Consider the following 15299-nt stretch of genomic DNA (forward strand, 5'->3'; position numbering starts at 1 on the left):
CCCCTACTCTCTAATCTTCAGCATCTACCCCTGTACTAGAACTTTTCCTACTCTCATCAAACAGACCAGTTTTCCCATCTTAAAAATCCAAAACCCAAACCAAAAAACTTTCACTATATTCTACCCCAACTATCCCCCAAGCCAAAAGCCAATATATTCCATTCTTTTCTCAATTCAATTGTTACTTAAAATTGTTTCCATATCTTCTCCTCAATTTAAATATTGTCTGTATTAGTCTTTTTTTGAACTTTAGTCCCATATCGACAACTGGTTAGTAGATATTTAAAACTACATCTTAAAGACATCCCACTTCAATATATCCAAGATAGAGTTCATGATCTTCTTTCTTTTCTAATATCTGTCTCTCTTTTAAAGTTCTCTTTTTATTGAGCATACTCTCATCTTCACAGTCACCCAGCTTTGAAATTACAGTTTCATTTTCAATTCCTGTTGCGATATAGGAGCCACCTGCCAGTGATTGCTGGAGGGAGATCTAACTCAGACCTGTAGAAATGGATCTCTTCATGTGAGAGGATGATGACGATACAAGGAGACTGAGAGGCAGTTGCTGTTCTCTGACCTCTCAACTAAGAGGCAGCTGCGTTGTCTGACCTCTCTCCTCTTCCCTCTGCCTCCAATTTATCTCATTCCCAGTCCACAAGGAACATCTGTATCAGCAAAGGCTGCTTTGCAACTCCTTCAAGTGTTATGATCCACAATGGTGGAGACTCCCAGAGAATTGACCTACCCCTTCACCTAGGCATGGTCCTTAACAAATCCCTAATGGTCACCCGCATATCTGCTCAGGTGTCAAATCCTGACCTTCCTTTTTTCACTCAGTCATCATTCTATTTCAGGACTTCAGAGCTTCTAATCTCTAGGTTAGTACCAGATTCAGTAAATTCTAGGGGTTCCCTATTACCTCTAGGATCAAATATATGCTCTTCCCTGTGGTCTTAAAGCCCTTCATAATATGGACCCATTCTAGATCTCCAGCATTCTTACATATTTTACTTCCCTTTTTTCCAAGTTTATTTTTATCTCTGTTTCATGAGTTGTGTATATTATACCTACAGACTATATGGACATGTCTCCCCATTAGAATGTAAACTGTTATAATCAAATATTGTTTAGTTTTTAAACCCAGGACCTATTACAGTACATAACACACAGTAGGTCCTTAATAAATGACTGCACACTTGCTTGCTTGCGGCACTTTCACATTCCTTTCTCATTTTATCCAGAATATGTTCTGTGTGATGGATCAGGCAAAGATTATTCTACCATTCTGCAGATAATGGAAGTGAGAAGCAGAAATGGCAACTGCCTTGCCTAAGTCTGCACAAGTGGTTATTGAGTAGGTCAGGACTAGATTCTAACTCTTCGGATACTCAGTCCCACTGGGGTATAATTTTTCTTGCAATCTTTGTGCAGTTCTCTAGTTTCAATTTCCCCCTTAACTCACTTATAATCTTCAATGGGAAGGTATAACAATGACAACATTTTAAAGCCCTCACACGTATGCAATAATACCGTGAAATGTAATTAAAAATAATTGCAAATGTTAAACAAAACAAAATGTTTGGGCATCAAGAATCCTATAGAAGCAAACCCTAGTTTTTATAGAGTTTTTTACATTAGAACCTCTAGATTGATTATTCTCATTTCTGTGCTTGGTCAGTCTGTGTTAAAGTCAGCTGACCTTTTGCTGCCAGAGTCTCTTGACTTCCAATACAAGGACATCAAAGAGAGGAGGGAATGGTTTAGAAGATATTGTCTGAGATGGAGTTGTCACCTGGGGTCAATCATCATTTAACTCTTAGAAATTTACTGATCCAGCTACATACCTTAGGACTGCTATAAATCTGTGGCCTTGTCTATTCTTGAAGATCATAGTTAATGTGATCACTGTTCTTGGGGAAGGGAAGGAAAATAATATTTTTTGAGAAAAAAAATTAAGCATGTGTTGTTGAGGCTATGTAAAAGGCAGGTTGGAGTTGAGTTAACTATAGTTATATTTCAAATAAACAATCCTGAATCTGAATGCATTAACACAAGTAACTCTGAATGGCCCAGTAAATTTTCTAGAGCTGCATAAGCAATACATAAAACTACTTCAAATATTGTTTTTAAAATATTTTTAGAAATGCTTTCTTCAATAGTAATTCAATAGTTATCTCTGTGACCATATGACTTAATTAAAACCTAATACAGTTAAAAAACCACCCTCATTTATTAGAACATACATGTGCATACACACACACACACACACACACACACACAGAGAGAGAGACCTCAGGAAGTTTGTATTTTATAAAGCTCAGAACACAAGTCTTCCTCAGCAGTGTACAACACCATGGAAACAATAAAAACACACAGGAAAAACTACTGAGGATGCTAAATTTCTGGGCCTTTCCTAACTTGCCATTTATGCTACTCTGACACTCTTATCCAATAATACCAGCACAGAAGTTCAATCTCTTTCTATTTTTACATGTTGCCTATGGGCAGTCTCAAGGAGAGAGAGAAGCTGCTGCCCTCATCAGGATTTCTGGTGACAGTTGCTACTTTCCTGCTCTCAGAACTCAGCTCTCTGTCTCCTTCATTACAGTGACAGTCAACCCATTAGATCAAAGCCTCTTAAACTTTTTCTACTTATAATCCTTTTTCTTCTTAGAAATTTTTACATGACCTTATGTATGTAAGTATATAAAATAGGTATGCAAATCAAACATTTTCAAATAATAAAACATAATTTTGCTACTCCCACATTCAAATAAGAGACCCCATATGGGGTCACCAATCATAGTTTAAGAAACTGGACCTTAGGATAACCAGATGCAGACCATGTAAACTACTAAATTATAGCCAGGAGAAAACCCTAAGCTTGATGTTTTTGCTAGGTCCCTTTATTCTAGCCTTATTGAGCTCACTGGCTAAAGTATTTTTCATTTCAGATGATAAATTCTACTCTTTGACTACTCACTTTGCCCTTCTCTCATTACCAAAATAAAGCAAGTGTGTCTCTCGGTGTGTATGTATTGTGAGATTCTACGTGTGTGTGTGAATGCAATTCTGAGCAAAATCTCAGACATATGGAAAAGTAAACACAAAAATTTAGCTTTGTTCTTGCCATTCATTTTTCCTTCCCCAAACTCAGGGAAAAAAGACTCCTATTGCTCACCAATAACTCCATATAAGCTGAACAAAAGGAAACTTCAAACTTGCTTTGTGGCAGGGTCTCCATGGGGACCAGCCTCCTTACTGAGTCTGAAAGAATAAAGGGTATTTTTGAACTTATAAATGCCTGAAATCATCATGTTTGAGAAGTGTGGTTGGCATTTTCTAAGATTTGAAAAAAGCTAATAAAGCCCAGCTCCTCATAAACTCCATGCAAGAAATGAACGGGAAATTGTTTTCTGTTGTTATGATCATCATTTTTTGCTTACTATGATTTTATAAAATTACTATGAAAGTCTGAGGAAAAGAAAGACTTCACATACAGTAAGGGAATAAATAGGTTTCGTTTCCACAGACAAATCAAAAGCAAATATGCCAAACAGTTACTTAGAACAGGGCTTCGTAAACTTTTTCTACTCATGAATCTTTTATGCCCAAGAAATTTTCACACAACCTCGGGCATATAGGTATATATTTACTGATAATAAATCATAATTGTATAATCCTCACATTAAGTTAAACAACCTCATATGTGGATCTACAGTTTAAGATGGTTTGACTTATAATAGAATTCCATGTCCTGTTTGGGTAATTCAAGTGACCTTAAGGCCTTCTTCCTTTATTTTGATTTCTCTGTTTTATTTGCTAAATCTAGCCATCACTGAATAAATCAGAGATATTGCCTATAGTGCCTACAGTGATAATGCAGGAACAAAAACAAGACCCAAAGGCTATTGAGAGATAAAATTGATAAATATGTTAGAAGAAAGGAAATCTACCAGTTCATCTCAGAAAAATAACCTTATTTTCCCTACTTAAAGATGAAATAATGACACAAAACAATTGTACAAAAGGGAGAGATAGGCTTTCTTAGGAGCAAGTGACTGCCACCTCAGAAGATAGGGTCTCTTTTCAGGTCTAGAGACAAGCCTCTGCTGTTTCTTTTAACTTCAAGATGTGTGATTCCATGGTTCTTCTTGTAATTATCAGACATAAGAACCTCATACATTAGTGACACTGGTTATTGTACATGACCTTTGTCATGTTGACATGGTTGCAGCATTCCAGCTCTATGGCCCTCTGCCAACTGGTTCTACCACTTAAGTTCTAATTCAAGTCAATTCTACAAATAGTTATGTAGTACCTATTATAACAGGCCAATCCCATTTGTATCCCTGGATGGGAACTGAGAGTTGTAGCTCAGGCAAATCAGAATGACAAATACTTCAGACAAAAACTAGTCTCCACTTCCAATGGAAAGCCATATAACTAATAGCCCCATGCTCTATAAGGAATATTATATATAAGCATCTCTTTCTTAGTGCTCTATCTCCAACCAAACTCTATACTAGAATACTAGAAAGGTGATCTTCTAACATCTACTTAAATACCTCTTTATGCAGTTCATGTCATTGCTGGACATCTCAGCTATAAAATTCTTTAAAAAAAAATTTATCTTCCATTGGCCTATCTAATCCTGCCCACAGAATGCCTAATCCCTCTTTCACATCATAATTCTACAATTATTTAAACATAGATGTCAACCTTCCCTTTGTCTTCTTTTTTTCCCCAAGCTTAGTATTCTCTTGGATCTTTCCATTTTTTCTTTAAAAATTACAAAAAATGACTTCCGGATCCCTCACCATCTCAATCACCTTCCCCCGGTGACATACCAATCACTACCCTTCATAAAATGTGATACCAAGAAAGGAAAAATAATTAAAACTATGACTTCCATCATTATAGATGCCATACTTCAAATAATGTGCCTATGGACTAAGTTGATTGCAGATTTCACTCACCATAAAAAAAAAAGTCTAACTCTAGACCCACACATCTCTAGCAGATGTTGCCTTCATACTCTGACAACGCCGCAGCACTGGCTTTGCTAGCATTATATTTTGGTCACTGCTAGATGCACATCAATATTCTGATGGTTCATGGATCATCTATTCAGATGGCATGTGCTAAGTAAGGGATCTCTAAATTTGACTCCACACTATCTATCCAGATTTCTATTTCTATTTCTAAATATATATTTTCTTGACAGTGGCCTCCTCACTGATCCCTCATGTATCAAGTTCAAGATGAGCAAAAAATGATCAAGTCATGCTTTTTCATCTAATTGAGAATGTCCTCTACTTTTCTCTCCACTAATACTCAACCCAGCTTGTAAGCTAATTTGAATTCCCTGTCTTCCATTAAATCTTTCTCATTTATTTTCCTAATTTCTATCTAACTTCACATCATCCTCTTCCAGGATTACCATATGCTACACTTTTATTATGTCATATGTCCTTTATCCTTTCAACTAAACCCTAAATTCCCTCATACTTCTTTTATAGTAACAACTGATTTCACATGACTATGGACATTTCTGTGCTATATATACTAACAGAACTTATGAATTTTGCCACTAACTTTGGGTGGGACCTAGAACAAGTCAAAAAATCTCTGGAATTCAGTTTATAGGGTGGTACAAAGAAAGTATAACAGATTTAGAATCAGAGGACCCATATTCAAGTACAGCCTCTGGAATATGATATAAGTATCAACCTGGGTAAGTCACTTAAGTACTTGGGACTTCAGTTTCTTCTGTGAAATATGGGAGTTGGACTAGAATACCTGAAGGCTTCACCAATTCTAAAGCTATAAGCCCATGATTCCTTATCCATAAAATAATGAGTTGAAAGGTCCTTTCCTAATATAAATTTCTATAATTCTAATTCTTCTTTGATGCTAAAAATGACTAATAAGACAAAAGCTCACTATTTTCTTACTTGTGAATTTATTACCATTGAATTATTATTTTTATTATTAATATTGTTACTATTACTGCTATTATTACTAATATTACTATTACTGCTGCTATTACTATCACTACTATTACTATTATGACTATCAATGGTATCTTATGATGATTATTATCACTAGTCACATGCAGATAGTGCTTTACAGTTTTACAAAGTACTTTCCTAACAACAATGCAAATATTATTATTTCAGTTTTTACAAATTAGACAAAAATAACAAAAGTAGTAAGAAATGAATATGAGACCAGATGAAATAGGAAGGGCTTCGAAAGAAGGGGAATAGAACAAGTATTTATTAAGTGCCCACTATGTCTATAAGAACTATGCTGAATGCTTTATAAATTATCCTTTTTGACAAAGGTAAAAAGTATCTGTAAAATGGATAGATACGAAGAACAATGCATTTTTAATAAAGCAGATTAAATAATTATGCAAATTTCAACAGGGATGAAAAGCAATTGTGTAATTAATTGTACAATGCAAGGAACTATGGCAGCAATTAGTTATTTCAAAGTTCTGGAATTTGACATTCTGCCTTCCAAGGTTATGTATATCCTCTTAATCCTCAAAACTTCAACCCCTTCACAGTAAGTTCTTCATTATGGTCCATGATCATAGGATGCTCCAAGCTCACAGAATGGTAATTAGTGTCACCAAGCCAAATTTAAGTACATTGTAAATTATGTTGCTCTAGCTCTAGGAATTCCTTTTTATTGTCCAATGTTAAATAATAATTGAAAGTGGCGATTTGGAATTGATGTGAATAGGCTAAAGCAGAGAGGTCACTGTATTTATCAGCAGAGGCAGAATAAATAAAAAGTAGAAGGATATAGATGATGAGCCTCAGAAAAAACTGGAAAAAAAGACAAGAAAGCTTATACTGCCACCTACTGTTTGGCAGAAATGAATGGAGAAAGATCAACTTTTACTTTTGATTTTTGCATGGATTACCACCTACTGCTTGAGAGAAAGGGGCCCCTCAGAGACCAGCCAAGGGCCCTGATATAAGAAAATTATACGGATCCCAGGCTTGGAGTTTCTGTTTTTGCTTAAAGAGTTTAACACGATCTAGGCAGAGCAGGAGAGGAGAAATGGAGCTTCCATCAGAAAAGCATGATTATAATGAACAGTTGTGAAGACTGTCCCTTAGAGAGACAGAGGATATCAAGGATCACAGATTATAGTTTTAAGCTCAGGCACATGTGTTCTATGTACATGGTACTTTATGCACATATGCCTTTCTGTTATGGTTCAGCAAGTTTGTACTAACTCCCTCTCAGATGATCACTGCATGCAACCACTATATGTGTATCCGTAGAAGAGTATTTCCCGTTTGTGGGTGAAAAGTTACATTGTTATTATTTGTATTTTGTCTTCTATTTACTAAATGTTTACAAGTGAGAGTTAAGGGAGTTTAGCTGGCGAATCTGTTAAATGGGAAGCACACCGATGGGGGCTCAGAAGCTACACCATACACTAGGACGAAGGTTATCGCCTCCACCGAGATTACTCCTGAAACAGAATGAGTTGGAACAGTGTAGCCCTCGTGTTCAGAAACCCCAACTCCAATCCATCAACATGACAACGTAGGTTGTGCTGAGCCAGTCAACCCTGAGGGATGTCCCAGGACTGCACTAGAAGTCAAGGTTCATTTAGTCCAACTCATTCTTGAAGATAAATCTTTATAATATCCCTGCAAAATGGTCTTCTAGCTTCTACTTGAAGACCTTTAGTATTAGGGAACTCACTACATTTCACTGGCTTTTCAAGTCAGCTCATTTCACTTTTAATTAGTGCTGTTAAGAAGTTTTTCAAAATATTTAAATAATAACTATTTTGAGGTAATTTTCAACAATTGGTCTTAGTATTGCCCTCTTGTGCCAGGCAAAAGTAAGTCATAGTTCTCTTCCATATGAAAATGATTCAATTATTTCTAGTCAGCTAGAATGCATTCCTCCCCAACCCCCAAGCAGAGTCTTCTTTTCTCCAGGCTAAACATCTTTCAAGCCTGATTTCCTTCACAATCCTTGTCATCCTCCCCCAGACAAGCTTGTTCATATACTAATAGGGCACGGACTTTGAACAAATTAAGCAATTTAGGCAATATGGAAGCATTTCCTGCAGTTTTGCTTAGTAAGGCTTACTCCTTACTCCACTGCCATGAAAGAGTTAGCTCCTTTTCAAAATGCCTCCCTTCCAAGGAACAAAGTACACAAAAGAAGACCTGAGCCAATTATGTTATTGAACATTTGGGCATAAAGGAAAAAGCACTAGGCTAACAAGTCAAGCAGCCTGACTTCAAATACTGGCTCTGCTACTACTAGCCATGTGGTGACCAGTGACAAGGCACTGAGTCTCAGCCTCATTTCTCTCATCTCATCTATAAAAGTAGGGATAGTCACACTTGTACTATCTGCCTCACAGGCTTTTGAAACTTGTAAAGCACCAAACTAATGGGAGCTATTATTAAAAAGGGAAATCCTTCTCCAGCTCCCATAGCTTCTGAATTACAATTCTTCAACAATACTATATTTGCTGCTATTATTGTTTGTTGAGCCAAATTTTCTCAGTTTGCAAATGATTCCCTAGTCATATGTTAAGCACATTTGAACGCTACATTAACTCTTTTAGACAAGGGAGATACTATCCAAGCAAATATCAACTCTGACATAAGAATCATCATAGATCTTATTTACATCATGTTTTAGAGTTTACATGGCATCTTCCTCACAATAATACCGTCCTATTAGGAAACAGAAGTATTCATATCCTCTTTTTTAGAAGCTAAAAAAAAAAATCAAAGTCCCATTACACTTACTGTCTGGAGAAATTCTTTCTTCTTCATTTCAGCCTCATAGAATCCCCATTTCCCTCAAGATCACTTCAAGCACTACCTTCTATGGGAAATCCTTGTGGAAACTAAATCCTTTTGACCTCTACTGTATTTATTCCAAATAATTTATATTTATTCTGAATGGCTTACTTATTCCATATATATCTAAATATGTATACATTATATCCATTAATAGATTATTAGTTCCTTGAGAAAAGGCACTTTAATTTTTGTTTTTGTAGCTCCATTGCCTGGCACCATGTCAGTATATAGTAAGTACTTAAGAAAAGCTTGCTGATTATCATTCCTTTGGTACCTATCAATCATATGTTGCCTTATATTGTTATTTGCTGCTTTTGTTTAGGGCCTCCAGATTCTTAAAAAAAAAAGATAAGGTATCTTTAATGTGACAATATTTAAAATAGAAAGCACTAAACACTGATCAATAAACCAAATCTAGAGGTGGCCATGATTCCATTATATCTATTATGAATGTAACCAACAGGGGATGCTGTATGGAAAGGCTGGTTAAATAAAGGAAAACTAGAAGTAAGAGATTCATTCCTCTCACTTTCAGCTGTTGGAATATAGGTACCAACTCCTCTTTGCAGTTGGCCCCTAGCAAAGACTTCTCTATTGTTTTCATTTCACTCTTGTCTGATTCTCTGTGACCCTATTTAGGAATTTCTTGGCAAAAATACTGGAGTGATTTGCCATTCTTTTTCCAGCTCATTTTTACAGATGAGGAACTAAGGTAAACAGGGTTAAGTGACTCATAGAAAGTCATACAGCTAGTTAAATGTCTGAGGCCTGATTTGAACTCAAGTCTTCTTGTCTCTAGGCCCAGTGCTCTATCCACTGAGCTATCTCATTGCCCAATATTCAAACTCTTATTCCCCAGGAGTTAATTAGACTTTTAATTGTCCAAGAAAGAACAAAAATTAATTATTCTGCTAGAGGCAATTACCTCCCAAAGGCCAAAGAGAATGATTTCAAGTCATAGTGATTAATCTTTTTCTGCTTCAGAGGATCTCATACAAGTTATTAATAAACAGATCAAAAGCATTAGATTCTCTCATGATTATAGGTCAGAGTCCCAAAGCTAGAATCAAAGAACACAATTATTTTAGACTAACATTCAGACTTCTATCCTATTTATTTTTCTGTATTACAATCCATTCACTGGTCCTAAGATTTGACCTGACTATGTCAAGAGTACTGTGTGCCAATTGGTGTTATAGTCAGATAAAATGCCTTTCTGAAAACAGCCTAAAATTGCTGCTTTAGGAAGGGATCTTGGAGAATCGGAAGAATCAAACTACTTATTTTATAGACAAGGAAACTGAATCTTAGGGAGGGAAAGTACCTTGCTGAAGATCACATGGCTAGTAAACAATAAAATTGGATCTAGAACTGAGGCTTCTGGCTCTTATGTCGTAGTTATTTCTACTACAGAAATCTATAGGCACATGGCAATACAGGAATTATGGAGTAAAGCAGCCTAAATCTTTCAAAGAGAAAAGATAAATTAATTGTGTAGGAGAGGTAAAATTCCATCAAAAGTGATATTAGATTAAATGAAATTATTTATTTCATTTAATTACTTCATCCCCACAAGTGTCAAGATCGTCTGTTTCCCGATTATTCTGCTGCTCTAATTACTAGGAATTCTCTGTAAGTCAACACAACAAATATCGTCTCTGGATCACCTAATAGCAGCAGTGTGCTGATAAATAATTAACAATCAACTCTCAAAAATATACCTACCATATATTTTAAAGTTTAATCTTCATTAACATTTATTCTATTACTTTCTTAAATCTAGACAATTGCCAGGACTAATAAAGCCCTGCCTATTCCCAAAGTGTAAATGTTCACAAAAAAGATTTAACTATTAGTTCTCCCCAGCTGGTAGAAGTTAGCTCTAGCTAACCCTGCCTAATAGTCTTTGTTCATGATGAAAAGGTATTTGGTGCTCTTGTAGAGCAAGTCTCACTTGGAACCCATCAAGTCAGAGTCAAGCAATTAATTAAAAACTGCCCATATGTCAGGGATTTCTAGGTGCCAAGGATACAAGAAAAAAACAAAGCAGTTCTGCCATCAAAGAGACTATGTTTTCCCAGGGCTGATAATGCATATGTATGTATAAATGTCACATGTGTGTGTATGTATGCACATACTCTAGATGTAAGTATAAGTAACTATGATCTCAAATTTAAGGAAAGTACCAGCAGATAGGCGATTAGGAAAGGCTTCAGGTAGAATGTGGACATGTGAACAGAGTTGTGAAGAAAATTAAGGATTTTAACAGATGGACAAAGATAAGAAGTGCATTCTGGGCATGGAGACATCCTGTCTAAAGGCACAGGAAAGTGTGATAAGAGTTTCATGTTTAAGGAACAAAAAGGCCATAGTGGCTCTGCTATAAAGTGCATGAAGGGAATCATGGGAAATGAAGCTGAAAAACTAATCCAAAGCAGGTTGTGAATAACTTTAAATGCCTAAGAGAGGGCTTTTTATCTGACCCTGGAGTTTATAGAAATAAGGAAGTGGAATGGGTAGAGCTCTGCTTTAGAAAAAATCTCTTATTCCATATTATACTTGAAATCTACTACAAAACTAGGTTGGAGGTCTATATAATTTTTGGTGAAGGGATTGAGCACTTGGCTGTAGTGAGAAAGAAAAATGATTTACTGATAGTTAAAAAAAAAAAAAAAAAAACTTCTCTGCCATCAGTTTCATAGCAATTATTCCTGACATTTCTTAGCTAGGCCTTATGGAAGAAGAAAAGTGTTCTGTAATAAAAAGACAATAATGTCCCATGGAAGAAAGTGCCATGTGGAGACTTCTCTGATTAGCTCATTGGGTAATAAGAAAAAATAGTTTCCTTTGTATCCCCATAGACAGATACTTATCTGAGAACACCAGCTGGTCTCATCTCATCAAACTGGACATGAAGTCGGTAGACTTGGATTTGACTCTAGATATTGCCACTTGCTGGGAAGCTAACTGCGCCATATTGCACAGAGAGCTGAACCAGGAAGCAGGAAGTCTTCCTGAATTCAAATCTGGCCTCAGACACTTATTAGTTGTGACCTTGGACAAGTCACTTACCATGTTTGCCTCAGTTCCTCATCTGTAAAATGTGCTGCAGTAGGAAATAGTGAACCACTTTAGTATCTTTGCCCCCTCCCCAGAAAAAAATCCAGGACCATGAATCATGTAGACATGACTGAAAAACATTAAGAATTATTAAAGTTGTATGATTATGGGTAAGACTGAGTCTCAGTTTCCTAATTTGCAAAATGGAGATAATAACAATGTCTGTATCTTCTACCGATGTTGCACACATCTAACGAAAGTATATTTGTGATGTTCACTGTGACCAAAGATACTTCTAACTTCCAAAACAAGGAGCCATGGTTTGGTGCATCTGGGTTCCCTCCTCTCAGGCTAGCTCCTAGCCCTTCAATGTCTGCTCTCAGAATTGCTATGAATGAAGAATGTAACCAACCTATTAGAACATATCTCTTAACCCAGCTAGCCTGGAGCTGGAGGATAGACACTGGTTCCTTAACCGGGCTCGTATCTGAAATTTTTTCAAAGCTTGTTTTGTGAGAACCCAAAGTCAGCTTATGCCATAATAAGACACCAAGCTAGGACTTTAGCAGAGACCTAAATAAGTAAATGTATTATCTACTTTGTCAGCTTCATTCTATATTCCTTTTCTTGGCTCACTCTATGATGGTCCAGCCAAATTGGCCTTCCTGCTTGTCTTCACACCTGATATTCTATTTCCTGTATCCCAGCATAAAATGTACTCTCCTCGCATCTCTCTGATTCTTAGAATTCTTGTTTCTTTTAAGGCTTAGCTCAGACATCACCTTAGACACAAGTGTGTGCATGATGCTGCCAAATCCCAGTATCTGTCTTCCAAAAATTAGCTTCTATTAATTTAGTGTGGATCTTGGAAGAGAGGCAGCAAGGCACAGAAACATAAATACCTTGCCACCAAATCAGAAAGACTTGGATTCGAGTTCTAACCCCTGATCCATATTGATTCTGTCTGGACTAGGACAATCTATTTAACCTCTTGGGATCTCTATTCATTATTGTCTGAAACTCTAAATTGCAGGCAAGGTGCTGATCAGAGAAGTGCTGGTAAATGCTTAACAGCCTGGCTCTATAGGATAACATAATGTATGTCTACATACTTTTAAGTTTAATTTGGAATTTTCTGAATCTAAACAATCAGCAAAACAATAAATCAAGGAGAGAATAGTAGAGACTTCTTGGCTCACAAGCCAATTATATTTGATTTCATTACACATTACATTACATTAGTACATTAGTACTTCAGGTACTAATTTTTATTGATGAGGAAATTCCTCACATGGAAATTCTCTATATGAGTGAAATTAAAGGTATATTAAACATAGTCTCATTGTTAATTTATATACATATCGTTTCTTCCAATGGTATGTAAGCTCTATGAGGGTACAGATTGTTTTATTCAAATGAATCCTAAACTCATTCCTAAGCGTCCTACCCAATGGTCTACCACAAAAACAATCTGTGGAATTGCAGTGGCTCTTAAAGAAACCATGGCATACAATTTACTTTTCAAGACTAGGGGAATAATAGAAGGCTATAGAAGCTTCACTGTAAAATCCTTACTGATGGGGATTTATATTAATATTCAATCTCTATTCCCTTTGGGAAACTTTGCTCCCATTCATTTTCTCTGTTGTATAAAATTTCAATTTGAAATGCTAACACTGAGGAAATCAACCTGCATCTTGGTAGCTTGAGAGTGGAGGAAAGGGAAAAAATATGCAGAATATGTGAGAGCATAGGACAGCTTGAGAGGGTCAGTGGAGAAGTTTGGCCAGCCAACAAGAATGAGAGTTAAAGGAATGGGTAGATTGTTGGGGGAGGGCTAATAGCTACTATTTCAAGAATTGTAGAGGGAAGATAGGGCTGAGGAAAATAAGCCTCTGAGATCATGCAGTTGTGTTGTTGGGTTGATTATTGTGTATGTATGTGTTTTTTTTTTTTTCCTGACCTTTCTCTCCCCAATCCCGTTGGGAATCTCAAAAGCTGTATGACTATTCTCTGGCTATTTTTCCTACTGACTTCTCAGAAAATAAACATGAAAAAAGATGTGCTGATGACAGGCCGCAGGCCACTGGACTTTAGCTGCTACAACTCTCTGAAAGACAGGGGAAAGAAATAAGACTAACTATATTGGTAGCTCAGTAAGTCCCACCTTTCAGGAAAGGTAGCTGGGCAGATACAAGCAAAAAGCATTATTACATATTGTATCCTGTGAGGATTTCAGCTTCTTTTAACAAAAAGGAGAAGCCTCATAGCTTTTCTATGAGGAGCCAGGGGCTTCATTATTTTAAGAACTCTGAATTACCACCACCCCAGCACACTTCAGCCCTAGAGAGTATGTGGGGGGAGGCTCTTTCCTAGGGTCGACTGAAAAGCAATGCCATGCATTTTCAATAGCTGACATGAAATTCAATTTGATGCAGAATAGTCCATGCAGATTTTTCTAAGTTATTTTTATATTAAAGCATTCTTAAAAAATTTCTCCCCAGATTTAGGTTTAAAAGTTTCCCAGACTCAGTAAGTAATTGGTACAGTAACGAGTCCTTAGGTTTTAATTCTGTCTGCTCCAGATGTTAACATGCAGACTGTTAGCTTTTCATTCTCCATCCCTATGCATTTCACTATAAATCAGTACATTTGTAAATGGTTTGATTTTAAAAAAATAAAAAAGCAAGCAGAATTCAGGCAGACTAGCAGTTCAGGAACTCACCTGATTTGCCAATCTGACCTACTTGCTTGTTGGAGATGATGAAGTGGATAAAACTGTTCTTTTCCCGCATTGAGAACCATGCCAGGCCTTCCTGTAACTTCTAGAGTATAGTAGTACAGGAAAGACCTACATTCGGGGCTTGCTGGGTGTGGTTCCAAAGGCAAGGTACAGCATTGGTGGTCCACTGTGCAAAAAATAAATGCACTGGCAAGCTTGGTTGCTACAGAAACACAAAGTAGTTTTTGGCCTTTTTTTTTTTTTTTTTTTTTTTTTTTTTTTGCATCAGGCCAGGGAATGAGCTCCATCCTGTATAATAACCTAACCAAACAATAGTTAGAGAAACTTGGCTTGCACATCCAAGCTAATAAAGTAATGGGCTGATATAGTGTATTAATAAGAACCTGAATTTTATACCCAGCTGGCAAGCAGCTGGATGACAGCTGGGAGATCTGAGATTATTCCCCAACAGATAACAGGCGATCTTGCTCTAGGGGTTACTAATATCATCATTCAAGATCTTTAGCAGCTGAAGGAGAAAAGTTAGGACTTCAGTCAATCTTCCCTCTTGATTTCTGACAGCTGGATTCAATCTACAGCTGGTAAAAAACTTGTGTAATGACCACGGATAGGTTTTGTCCCTCACTCTG

This window comes from Antechinus flavipes, chromosome 2 (assembly GCF_016432865.1).
Source record: "Antechinus flavipes isolate AdamAnt ecotype Samford, QLD, Australia chromosome 2, AdamAnt_v2, whole genome shotgun sequence".
NCBI lineage: Eukaryota > Metazoa > Chordata > Mammalia > Dasyuromorphia > Dasyuridae > Antechinus > Antechinus flavipes.